Consider the following 14,117-nt stretch of genomic DNA (forward strand, 5'->3'; position numbering starts at 1 on the left):
GAAAGTGTTTTCAAGACAGATTCTTGATAAACTGCAAAACTGGATAGATAACGGACAGGTCCTTGTCCCCGCTCCAAGCAGATTTTCAAACTAATGACTTGCAACCAAACACTATACGTGGCCTTCATTGACTTGTGGGCTGCATTTAATCTGGTCCCCCGTGAGAATCTCTGGAGAAAGCACTTAGAAATGGGGCACCCCAAAAGACTGATTAGTCCTATTGCTAGATTAGACTATAAAAATTATGCTCAGGTTTGTTGGGGTAGCAGGGGTGAACTGACAACCACATTCCTCATCTTCGCTTGTTCCGCAAGGGTTGAGTCCTTGCACCTACCCTATTTACAATGTACATCAACGATGTGGTGGAGGCACTGTTGGCTTCTAAGAATGATTCCCCATGCCCTTACCATGAAAAATACCCTTACTCCCTTTTTCAGATGTTTTGCTTTCATCTTAAAAACCTCTATGGGTCTTCAAAACCTAATTGATACGCTTCTGGAATTCTTCAGGGCAAGGTGTCTAGAACCAAATGAGACAAAAACAAAATATATTGTCTTTAGTAAAGTCACAGCTAGAAGCAGCACTGTAAAGGTTGCCTGTGAACCCCTTGAAAGGGTCTTCTGTTTTGATTGAGAGTCAAATTGTCTGATAGGTTTAACCCCTTTGCTGCCAGGCCTTTTCCCCCTCCTGTGCCGAGCCTTTTTTTGGCTATTTGGGGCAGTTTACGCTTGGCCCTCATAACTTTTTGTTCACATAAGCTACCCATGCCAAATTTGCGTCCTTTTTTTCCAACATAATAGGGATTCTAGAGGTACCCAGACTTTGTGGGTTCCCCAGAAGGAGGCCAAGAAATTAGCCAAAATACAGAAAATTTCGTTTTTTTCAAAAAAAATGGGGAAAAGGGGCTGCAGAAGAAGGCTTGTGTTTTTTTTCCCTGAAAATGGCATCAACAAAGGGTTTGCAGTGCTAAAATCACCAGCTTCCCAGCTTTCAGGAACAGGCAGACTTGAATCAGAAAACCCAATTTTTCAACACAATTTTGGCATTTTACTGGGACATACACCATTTTTACGATTTTTTGTGCTTTCAGCCTCCTTCCAGTCAGTGACAGAAATGGGCATGAAACCAATGCTGGATCCCAGAAACCGCAACATTTCTGAAAAGTAGACAAAATTCTGAATTCAGCAAGGGGTAATTTGTGTAGATCCTACAAGGGTTTCCTACAGAAAATAACAACTGAAACAAAACAATATTGAAATTGAGGTGAAAAAATCAGCAATGTTTCTCTACGTTTTACTCTGTAACTTTTTCCTTCAATGTCAGATTTTTTAAAGCAATATACCGTTACGTCTGCTGGACTCTTCTGGTTGTGGGGATATATAGGGCTTGTAGGTTCATCAAGAACTCTAGGCACCCAGAGCCAATAAATGACCTGCACCCTGCAGTGGGTTTTCATTCTATAGCGGGTATACAGCAATTAATTTGCTGAAATATAAAGAGTAAAAAATAGCTATCAAGAAAACCTTTGTATTTCCAAAAAGGGCACAAGATAAGGTGTTGAGGAGCAGTGGTTATTTGCACAGCTCTGAATTCCGGGGTGCCCATACTAGCGTGTGAATTACAGGGCATTTCTCAAATAGACGTCTTTTTTACACACTCTCTTATATTTGGAAGGAAAAAATGTAGAGAAAGGCAAGGGGCAATAACACTTGTTTTGCTATTCTATGTTCTCCCAAGTCTCCCAATAAAAATGATACCTCGCCTGCGACAGGAAATGCCCCAAAACACAACGTGGACACATCCCATTTTTTGACAGAAAACAGAGGTGTTTTTGCCAAGTGCCTACCTGTAGATTTTGGCCCCTAGCTCAGCCGGCACCTAGGGAAACCTACCAAACCTGTGCATTCTTTTAAACTAGAGACCTAGGGGAATCCAAGATGGGGTGACTTGTGGGGCTCTGACCAGGTTCGGTTACCCAGAATCCTTTGCAAACCTCAAAATTTGGCTAAAAAAACACATTTTCCTCACATTTCGGTGACAGAAAGTTCTGGAATCTGAGAGGAGCCACAAATTTCCTTCCACCCAGCGTTGCTACAAGTCTCCCGTTAAAAATGGTACCTCACTTGTGCGGGTAGACCTAGCGCCCACGAAAGGAAATGGCCCAAAACGCAACGTGGACACATCCCATTTTTTTTGACAGAAAACAGAGGTGTTTTTTGCAAAGTGCCTACCTGTAGATTTTGGCCCCTAGCTCAGCCGGCACCTAGGGAAACATACCACACCTGTGCATTTTTGAAAACCAGAGACCTAGGGGAATCCAAGATGGGGTGACTTGTGGGGCTCTGACCAGGTTCTGCTGCACAGAATCCTTTGCAAACCTCAAAATATGGCTAAAAAAACACATTTTCCTCACATTTCGGTGACAGAAAGTTCTGGAATCTGAGAGGAGCCACAAATTTCCTTCCACCCAGCGTTCCCCCAAGTCTCCCGATAAAAATGGTACCTCACTTGTGCGGGTAGGCCTTGCGCCCACGAAAGGAAATGGCCCAAAACACAACGTGGACACATCCCATTTTTTTTTTTTTTTTACAGAAAACAGAGGTGTTTTTTGCAAAGGGCCTACCTGTAGATTTTGCCCCCTAGCTCAGCCGGCACCTAGGGAAACCTACCAAACCTGTGCATTGTTGAAAACTAGAGACCTAGGGGAATCCAAAATGGGGTAACTTGTGGGGCTCTGACCAGGTTCTGTTACCCAGAATCCTTTGCAAACCTCAAAATTTGGCTAAAAAAACACATTTTCCTCACATTTCGGTGACAGAAAGTTCTGGAATCTGACAGCCGTATTGCTTTCAATCCGGCTGCCAAAACGCACAGAGAGACTTCAAAGGGAAGGAAATACATTTCCTTCCCTTTGAAGCCTCTCTCTGCCTCCCCCACGTGATCGGAAGCTGAGCTTCCAGCGCGATGGGGGAGGCTCTGTGATTGTCAGCACGCGCTGAAGTCACGGGGGTGGGGGGGTCGGGGGTGGAAGGGGAAGGGCTTCCCCTTCCATCCCTGACTTGGGGGTGGTGGGGGGGAACCCCACAGAGGGAGCGCTAGCGCTCCCTCTGGGCTGAGTGCCCAGGACGTAATGGTTACGTCCTGGGCACAGCAGCACTGTGCCGCAGGATGTAACCATTACGTACGTGGCACAGAACTGGTTAAATGGGATCCCAAACTAACAAAAGTTCCCCTTTAACAGCCCGCATAGCTAATGTCATGCTCCTATTGCACAGGAGGGCATATTCCTGCTCAATTTCACCAGCGCTCCAGGCAGATTGTGCCAAAGCCCAAAGCGCAGCCCTTTTTGGAGCCGAAATTTGGGGTTATACTGACACCCAGATGCTGGCTGTAGCTGAAATTAATTTTATAAGATCACATGTCTTGGTCCCGACCAGCATCCCTCTTATTCCACTCTGACTCAACCTAGGTATAAAACATATTTCGAAATTGGCACAACTAAAACCATTAACATACTGCATTCACATTTGGTCAACCACCGAGCTACTAGATTAAAGGGTCTCCCCAGGGGATCTGATGAAAACGGGCAGTGCAATGAAAATTCCTTGGATACAGTTAGTTTTTATCCGGTGTAAGAAACTAGGCCTACTTAAACCATGGGAAGATCCTGGAAAAATCCGAAAGGCAGAGATTGCTTTTTTTAAATCAACAAACTGGGCCTATGTGTATAACCAACAGGCTAGGCTGGGGACTAATGGGCAGTTTACGGAACAGTTTCTGGACTTCAAACTAAGCCTGCATTTTGAGATATTCATGGACACTATTCCACCACCCCTTGTGAAAACCTTTTACATGACTTTCTGCCCTTGAAGGCATTTTGTGGCAAATAGAATAAAGACCAGACCTCAGGCATGTGTCCAGCCTGCAATTCGGTCCCTGAAACACAGGAGCACATATTGTTCTTTGGTGTATTGCGGCTCACACAGTAAGTGGATACGCCCGGTGTGCCTGAATCTGTCGACCATTCACTATTCAGTTGTCCAGCAAATTTTTTAAACTGATACCTATGACCCAATTCTATGCTCGGTCAGCTGCTTCCTAGTAAATGTTTGCTTTAAATGAGCAAAGTTTTTGACCTAACTCTAATTTGCACTGGTAGGTTTTTTTTTAAACATTTTTTTTAGTCCTCATGTCACCTCGAATAAACAAGCTCCCTCTTGATCCATCTACCCCTCTTGCTTGTATCGGGTCCGTTTTCAGTCAAAGCTGAGACACCGCCCTACCTCATATATCTGAATCTGACCAAGAGTTATAATCATCGGACATCATTAACATCCATCCGATTCCAACAAGTTCCAGAATGACCCAGATTCTACCTCATTCCTATTTCAACTGGCCTTCTTCAGCTCTCTAAAATATCTCACAGAGTTCCACCTCTCCCATCCAGTTGGGGTTAAAGGTTGACAACACACTTTACATATCTCTCTCCTTGCCAGAAGAATTAAGTAAAATATGAATAGGCTTTGAAGTTTTGATCAGCTCCCCAAAACAGATCCTTGCTGTACCAAACCAAAAATGACCAAAGTGGGCCTTACCTCCATCTCCCATCCCAGGATGTCAGAAATTGTCCTACCCACAGTCCTCCAAAATTCTTCCAGGGTGGGGCAGCTGAAGAACATATGTATGTCATACGCCTCACGGGATTCACCGCTTGCATTTAGATTCCCCATCATGTCTTATCTTGGCCAGCTTCTTTGGGGGCCAATAGACTCTGCAAAATAAAGAAGTGATTTCTCCTTACAGCAGCAAATTTAATCACTGAATAAAGCATGCTTATAGATACTTGCCATAACTCTTCCAACTCCGCACTCGGCAAGTATCCTTCTTAGACCAGATGAGGAGGTTGCATGCTTTCGCCTGCCTCTGTCACCATGTATCCATACCATCATGAGACCTCCTTCTTTCTTGGTTTCTCATCCAGAAGATCCTTCTCCATTGGGTTTACCTCACCAACAATCTTCCCCTGGTTTTTAAGCCATGGAAATATCTGGTAGATATTAAACCTAGAATGTTTTCAATCAGTCAATTACCCGACAGATATCCCAGGTCAGGACCTCACCCCTTCTACCACCTGTCCCCAATACCCTATCCTGGTCTCCCTCAGGAGTCTTACCAGACTATCTAACAAGCACCCCGGAGTCCCCGGTGAGTCCCACATTGGTGACTAACTGCTATAGTATGGTATCCAAAAAAGAGACCGGACCCTGTACCACATTTTTTCTGCTGCCTTCAAGCGCTTCAACCAGACTTTCTTGAAGAATTTGGAAGCTCCAAACTTATACAACAAACCTATCTCAGGCAGGTCATTCAACACTGCGGTAAACATAAGACCCACCAATGAGCAGTCAGGGCGGATCACAAGCATCCTACTGTTCTTCAGTTAGTACGCTCAGCAATTCAGTTAAAAGTACGGAATCCCTAATCCTCCACTCCCTGTTCTCCTTCTCAGCTTCTTCCATGAGAGGTTGACACTCTTATTGGCCCATATAAAGGATGTAATTCTCCCCTGTATTTTTATAAGAACTCTACAGGTATGCTGTCAAATAAATATGAAGACCTGGGTAAAACAGACATCTTAACCAAGCTTACTTAGCCATACAAAGTAAGGGGGAGATTCTGCCACTGTTTTAGAATCATATCTGGCTCTTTAAAGACTCTCTCCATATTCACCACAGGAGCCTCAAGGTCATGCAATATTGCTAGCCCCAAATACCTCAATTCATTTGAGACATGAATTGCCTGATGGTCCTCATTCCAAACCATTATCTATTCAATCAATCAATCAGGAATTTGTAAAGCGCACTAGTCACCCGTGAGGGTCTTAAGGCACTGAGGATGGGGGGAATGGGGGGGGGGAGGTGCTGCTACTGCTCGAACACCCTGGCCTTGAGAAGTTTCCTGAAGGTAAGGAGGTCTCTGGTCTGGCGCAGGTGGGTAAAAAGAGTGTTCCATGTTTTGGCGGCGAGGTACGAGAATGATCTACCGCCGGTTGTAGTTCTGCGGACACATGGGACAGTTGCGAGGTCAGCGGAGCGGAGATTCTGGGTCGGGTGTAGAAGGAAAGCAGCCTATTGAGGTATTCTGGTCCGGTGTTGTGCAGTGCTTTGTGAGCGTGGGTGAGGAGTTTGAGGGTGATTCTCTTGTGCAGGTTTCTCAGGTAGTCTGTGATGTGGCAGTGGCGGGGGATGTCCAGGATGAGGCTTGCAGAGGCGTTCTGAATGCGTTGCAGCCTCTTCTGGAGTTTGGTCATGGTTCCTGCATAGAGGGCATTGCCGTAGTCCAGTTATCTCAGCTTTACTATAATTTATTTCATAGCTAGAACAACTTTCCAAATGATTTCACCTCCTATTTCAGATACGGTAGAGCCTTTTCTATGTTTAAGGTATACAACATCAAATTGTCAGCATACAAGGCTGTCTTTCTAGAAAAGGTGCCCACTGTGAATGACTTGATTCCACTGTTAGACCGCAAACTTTGTGCCAGAGGTTCTATATAGAGGTCGAAAAAAATTGGAGACAAGTGGCAATTCTGCCTGGCTACCCCTACCTATATTAACTGGGTAAGTAAGACAACCATTAACTAAGATCACAGCCCATGAAGCGTTGTAAATCTTGCTCAACACATTCCGGAATGCTATTTGAGCCCCATAAGTGATAGCAAGATCTATCGATCCTATTCAAGTATAAGTAAGATCTCTCATCTGCCTTTCAGTTAGAAAAGCCTTCTGATCTTCATTAATTAGACCCCCACAACCTTATACAAACGAGCTGACAAAATGATTCAGAAAAATGTTATAATCGCAATTCAGCAGCGAAATCTGGCGATATGACTGGCATTGCATGGAAATCTTACCTGGTTTTAAAATTATTGTGACGACTGCCTCATCCCATGACTCTGGTAAAGGAGACCCTCTCAATAGAACCGCATTAAATAGTTCCTCCCAGATTGAAATCACTACCTCTGACATCAATATATATAACTCATTTGGGATCCCATCCAGACCTGCAGCTTTCCCCCTCTTAAATATTTTACCTGCTGTCAAAATTTTGTTCCCTGTGATTTCCTTACTCAGGAATTCCTGCTGCTCAGAGGAAAGCTTTGGTAAATCCATATCCAGTAACCAATTATCCAGCTCTCTTTCCTCTACCTCAAGTGTTTAAGAATAAAGATATTGATATAACTTACCAAATGCCCTTTCAATCCCTTCGGAGTCTTTTAAAACCTTGTCCCTTTCCTCATCCCTGATTTTCCAAACACAATTTTGTGTTCTATCCATCCTATTTTGCCATGCCAGCAACTTCCCACAACTTTCACCATGCTCATACTCCTTCAGCGTACTCGCCTCCCACTGATGCTGAACTTTCTCCTCCAACTTAAACTTCAGTTGCGGATCCTACAGCCTCCCTTCTAGGCTTTTTTATGATCTCCCCCTGAACATGTGATGATTTCAGTTCAGTTTACACTATAATGATCTCTCCTTACAACAGAGTGACCTCCCTCCTTTCTCTCCTACTCCAAGCAATTGAGTAGCTTTTCGGCACCGTCCTCAACCAAGCCTTAAATTCATCCCAAACCAGATGGATAGGGGCAGAAGCCATATTCTCCCTAAAAAAAAAGTCCCCTGAATCTACCTCAATATCATGCATAAACCCCTGATGGAGGAATAATCTTCTATTGACCGTCCACCTTCTTAACATTGAACTTGTTGGCAAACGCAATTTTAATACTAAAGCTGCATGATCCGATATGTGGATTGGGAGATATTCTATATCCATGATTTTCTCTACCTCTCCCTCATCTACAAAAAATAGTCGATTCTCGAGTAACGGTCATTCTTCTTACTATAAAAGGAATAACTTCTATATTTTCCCTATACTCTGTGCCACACATCACAGAGGTTCAAATTTTCCAACAGTGAAAGAAGGTAGGTCCTCATCTTTGGAGAACTAATCTGTGTGTGTGCTGATGACCTATCTAGGTTGTTATTCAGCAGGATAATAAAGTCCCCCTCTCCCTCCCCCATAGCAATTGAGGCTTCAAATTACTGTGGAAACATCATCCACATTGGGGCTGTAGTAGCTAGATAGGGTATACCCCCTTTGCTGGACCTTAATGTCTGCTACTTTCCAACACCCCCCTTCGTCTGCCTTACATCTCACCACTTCTACCCCAGGATTCGCCTTGACCATTATGGCGATTCCTTTTGTACAGTACTGCTGATCAGTGGCCTCTACTTTCTCCACCCAACTTTGCTTTGTGAAGAGACTCATACACTCCAACTGTAACAAGTGGGTTTCTCTCTCAAATATTGAAGCAACAGGCGCTGCCTTCTCCTAACCTGCAGCCCATTTACATTTCAGAATAAAACTGAGAGGGAGTTATTCCCTGACATATCTCCCTTTTCACCCAAAATCCTTTACTGGGTTTCCCCACTACTGTGACCCTATGTAACCTATATGAAGACTTATTTTTATCTCCCTATGCTCCCCACCTCTTGTACATGCCCCCACCCCCTGAACTCTCCTGCACTTCACTCCTGGCATTACGTGCCAATTTGAGCTCCTACCCACTGGGCCTATTAGAATACTTTGCTTTTGCCCTACATAATACTTGTGCAACTACCTCTTACTTTCCCCTGGATGCATTCTGAGTAATGAAATTGTCCATCTCTTTTGGTACTGAGAAATTATGCATTTTATTGGCCAACATGACCTTAAGGATTGCTGGAAATCTTTAACTGCACTACTGCCCCCATTCTTCTGAGGTCCTTCATACGTTTTCCTAACTCCCACCGTCTATACTCAGTGGTACGAGAGATGTCGGACCTAATTTTGAACTCTCCTAGAGACTTAATTCAAAGCCATGCCCAGAATTTTTTCTTTCACAGCATACGCCAGAAAATTAACCAGAATCTTCATAGGCCTCTTACACCCGGGATTCATTCTAAAAGTGTGTGATGTACTCTTTGGATCTCAGCTTCTAGATCTATAGAAGCGGTCACCTGAAGGAAGGCTTTAGTCAGAAGATCCACCACAAACAACTTTACCTCAGCCCTCTCTTCACCTTCCTTAACATCCAAAAGCCTAATGTTGTTCTGCCTTGAGTTATTCTCAACTCTTTCTAACTTCTCATTAAGCTCCCTTTCCCTATGCCTCAGCAAGGCTACCTCCTGTGTGTTTCTACTCACAGTCAAGCTTAGCTCCTGCACCCTACTTTCTAAGGCATCAGTCCGCTGAGCCAAACTTGACATTTTCTCTTCCAGACTCAAACATGTAGCCTATATATCTCTCTAGTTAGCTTCAGAGGTCAAAAAGTGTTCCCTAATCTCTTGTGATAGCTGACTAAACATCTGGACCGCACCCCCAGCCAGCGAAGCTGCTCCCCTCACTATCTGATGCCTGCTCCAGTGATAAAGGGCGCAGGGAATTCTCCATCCTTTCTACCCTTCCAACTACTTCACTTCCCTCCCCACTACCTTTGAGTAAACTCATTCCTTCCAATGGTGTAAATCTGTTTGCAATGTTTGAGTGTATTGTGGGGGTACCTTCCATCACTTCTCCTACTTCCACTCCTGCCTGCCCTTAAGTCCTACACCTCTCACTCTTATCCAGATTCACTAACTTCCCATCTCCCACTGAAGTCCCTACACTGCTCACTGCAGCAACCTTAAAATAAGACCTAGGCGAGGACATTACTCTAGAACATGTTACTGTTTCTGTCTCTTAACACAGGGTCCTTCTTTGGTGGGTTTTAGTTAACAGGCGTCTTTGTACGCCATGGCCTAAACCCAGTTAGCTGCTTAATCTGAAGACTACCCTTCCCTTTAACAGCAACAGCTCAGGGTTCAGACTCCCCTTGCAATAAGGTCTTTGACTTTAGTCTATACCTTTTGCCAAATGCTTCCTCACCCAGAGCCTGCCTGCCCATTTCGAGGCCCTTGTACTCTCCTGGAGCTCCTCCAGTCTCCCCAAAGGTAGTCTTACCCTCCAGCTGCTGACTTTCAGCTTCCATAGGCTCTGCAGCTGCTGCCTCAGTCAGCCATATCCCTCTTGTGGGTTTGAAGCAGTACCAACAAACCCATCCTGCCCTTCCTCGCTGGGTAGAGTCCTTCCCTCCTTTTTCCAGCAACTTGTACTGACTCTACCAGAGCTGCTCCCACGTCGCAGAGAGGTGCGCTGAGCAGTTCTGATGTTGCGGAGTGGTAGTCTCTCCTTGTATGAAATCCTTGCATTTTACTTGGTTTTACCCTGATACATTTTTTAATTAGCGGTTTAATCTGATTTTATATTTTGTGATGCTTACTCTGTATATAGGCTCTACATGTAAGCTTTTTTCTGTCCTGAGCTGTCCTGTGAAGGTCTTTTGTAACAAATAATGAAATGAGAATCACATTTTTAGGACTGTCTGTTTTATAGTTATATTAAACAGTTTTTCATTTCTTACTATTGATGTTTTGTTGTACTCTTTAATGGTTATGGTAACCAAATGAAGATGATGATAATGATGATACAGATCTGTTCTTTTCAGCAGACATAGTAACTCTCTCTAGTCAAAACTGCCACTAGACAAAACTCCAATCTCTCTTTCCAGCAGGAAAATTAATCATACGGGCTATCTCGACATTTTTATTGCTGCCTGAAAGCCGGACGCACAAGGAACTTTGAATCGAAAGTTACTGCTGAACACAGCGCCCCTACCCCCTGAGGTCGGTGCCCCCTCCAAGTCAGCGCCCAATCCGCCCACTCCCCCAAAAGCCGACCCTGTGTGAGGGTATCACAGCCACCCCCACTCTGGTCGCCTTAAGTCCATGAGTTTCTAGGATGGTATGCCCCATGAGGCCCCTGACACCCCCACCAGTTGGTATTCATTAAGCAGTGATGTGGTCGGACAAATAAAAGGGTGAAAGGATCTGGTCCGGGTGTCTGCTTCCGAGTTCAGTAGATAGCACGTGCATTGAGCTAGAGCACCCCTGCACCGAATGGGGGCGACGCCTCAGTACACGTCGTTCTTGAAGCCCCTCTGCAACAGGCACTGGGTATTAAGGAGCAACATGTGCTGCAGATTCTGCTTCATGCAAATTTACTGCGGTATTAATGAGAACATTGATTATAATAACATAATAATAATTACAACAGTAACTAAATTCGTTTTAAATGTTAACAAGTGTATGAATGGTCGAGGAGCCAAAATGGCGGCTGGGATGGACGCCTGAATCGAGCGCTCCGTCCAGGGCTCGCCGAAAACATCCTGTGAGGCGCCCCCCGGAATCTAGCATACAGACTGGGAGCGGCGGTCCACCCGGGGAGCATCGGTGCGTCCTGTGGGGGCTGTGCGCCGGCCGGCCTGGAAATCGCCCACGGGCCGGACCTTAACCCGGCCGAGGCTGCGGGTAGGGGGTGTCGATCCGGCGGACCTGGGCGAGCCTTCTCTCGGCGGCGCTCGCGCCCGCCCAAATTACTGGTCAGCAGGAGGAGCCGGAGGGCCGGGGACACGAGTCTCCGTCCCCGCCTGCAGGCCTGGGCCCGCCGACCGAGACCGGAACTCGGGAGCAGCAATCGGCGCTCCCGCAACGTGCGGGGCGCCCGCGGGGGCGAGGACGAGGATCCGGGCGCAGCCCGCGCCGCCGGGGCTGGCCGAGTGGAGGAGGAGAGGGAACGAGCCCTCCATCGGCCGGGCGGTTTCACCAGCGCGCAGGCGGGACGCGCTGTGGATCCCGGCCCGAGGTGGGCCCAAGACAAGAAAAGTGCCTGAGTACTCGTCGCAGGATTCGGAGGTGAGGAGGAGGACCACCTTGGGAAGTTTGGCTCACGCGGGGAGGGGAGCCACCAACAGCTTCCCCCCTCCCCCCCCCTTCCCCCTCCTCGCCATGCTCCTTCTTCTACCGACGGGTGGCTCCAAGATGGCGACGCATGCCGCCTGAACACGGGAGCTGCCCCACACCCGGAAACCTGCGCAGGGGCATTACTGACCTCGCCCCCACGGGCCGATTTGCACTGGCGGCGAGCCTGGCCCAGCACGGGTCCCATAGACCTGCTGCAAAAAGGAGGAAATTGACTTCCCTCTACGCCCTCGGATCTACGCCAGCGGCTGGACGAGTGGCCAAACACCCGTCCCCCCCTTCAGTGGCTCGCTCCGTTTCGCTCCCCCTCATCGCTGCGCCCCCCCCCCCCCTCCTCTGCAGAGGCGCTGCTACTGCCTGGCCCTGACACTGCTCCTGGGAGAACCTGCATCCTAACCTTGTACACACGGGAGTCTTCCCTGCGGGGGATGCAACACTTTGCCTCGGGGCGACCCAACGCTGAGAAATACGGGCGCACTGGCGACCACCGCATTGTCCTGTGAGCATACGATCGCACGCTCTGGGCACTTAAAAGATAAGAACAAGCTCCCGCTTGGTTCTACTAACTAGCGTCATACCCGGAGGGTAAAAAGTACACGTCACACCGAGAACAACAGTCAAGGCTAGCCCGCCGAGAGGATAGCGCCACGCCGTGCGCGACAACATCCCAAAAGGTAACTTCTAGACAGCCGCAATGGCCGGCAGGGCCAAATCATCCAGGAACCCGGACCGCAATACTCTCGGAACAACACCCAATGACCAGCAGACAAACCTGTCCCTACAGTCATTGGAAAACACCCTCATGTCGCATTCTGCACAGTTTGAGAAAGATCATGGACACTAAATCCTCCTTGGAAAACAGAATAGATGCAGTCTCACAAGACCTAAATGTTCTGCGAGTGGACCACCGTAACTTAGCGGAAAGAGTGAAAACGGCTGAAGAAGGGCTATCCGATCTAACCCCCATGGCTCAAGATAATCAAAAACAGATCCAGCGCTTAGACGCAGAGCTGAAAGTGCTCTGGAGGAGATCGGAAGAGATGGAGAGCGGGGCGCGCCGCAACAACGTGCGCTTTCTGGGGTTTCCTGAAACCTTGCGGCAACCAGACTCGGAAATATCCCTGGAACAATGGCTTATCAAGGAGGTGTTAAACAGAGCTCCATCTAAGTTTTTCTCCGTGGAGCGGGCGTACAGAGTCCCGGGCAGACCCCCGGCCCCAGGCCAATCGCCTAGACCACTGATCGCTAGATTCCTAAACTATAGAGACCGCGACGCAATACTACAACAGTTCCGCAACAAAGGCCCATATAAATACGAAGACTCGACTATCAATGCCTACCCGGACTTCACACAGGAGGTGCAGAGTCAACGTAACTCCTATGTCAAAATCAAACAGCGCATGCGTGAAAACAACATAAAGTACGCCTTGCTATTCCCGGCGAAACTAAGGGTGGTATCGGAGGACCGCACCCACATATTTACCACTCCTGAGGATGCTTGGACATGGCTGCACGCCAAGGCCCTCTTCCGACCCCGGGACGACGCGGAAGGAGATGAGGAATGGCAAACTTCTGCCTCAAGGAAGCAGTCCAGGAGGCGAGACAGAGGCCAACCTAACGACCAACAAGTAGCAGAAGAGAGAGCAAGGGTACTGAAAGAGACTCCCTTGCTCATGCAAAACAACTTCGTGACGGCCAGCTCCGTATCCACAATAACAGGAGAGCTGGGAGGGCCGAGGATCACTCCCAGATCAGCGGACGAACTTTAACTGCACTCAATTGCTCCACCGGACTGTTGGCACTAACAATGGCTGAACTGGGGAGCCACTGTGTGCCCCGGGGCGGCGGCGGGGGCCGAGCTGGTGGCGCCTCCAGAAATGAGTATCTTTGGTATAAATGGATAGCTAACTGATGTGGGGTGGGTGGGGGGTGCGGGCGGGTGGGCGCGGGGGCGGAGAGTAGAGCAGACTCACTTCCCGGGGGCACCCAACGTTATTAGCAGACTCAGTCTGCGGAAAGATGTGAGCCCCGCAAAAGAGCCACATCTGGTAGAAATGATTACTCCACCACGGAAATCCAATCGGATACGGGGTTTTTCACACAGTTATACTGGTTTTGTAGATTCACACAAGTTGTTAGCAGGGTTAGGGATCCATTTGGGGTTAGTAGTTTAGTAAACACACACGCGCCGGATTCACTCAAAACACAAGGAAAACAG

Source organism: Pleurodeles waltl, chromosome 6 (assembly GCF_031143425.1).
Source record: "Pleurodeles waltl isolate 20211129_DDA chromosome 6, aPleWal1.hap1.20221129, whole genome shotgun sequence".
Lineage (NCBI taxonomy): Eukaryota > Metazoa > Chordata > Amphibia > Caudata > Salamandridae > Pleurodeles > Pleurodeles waltl.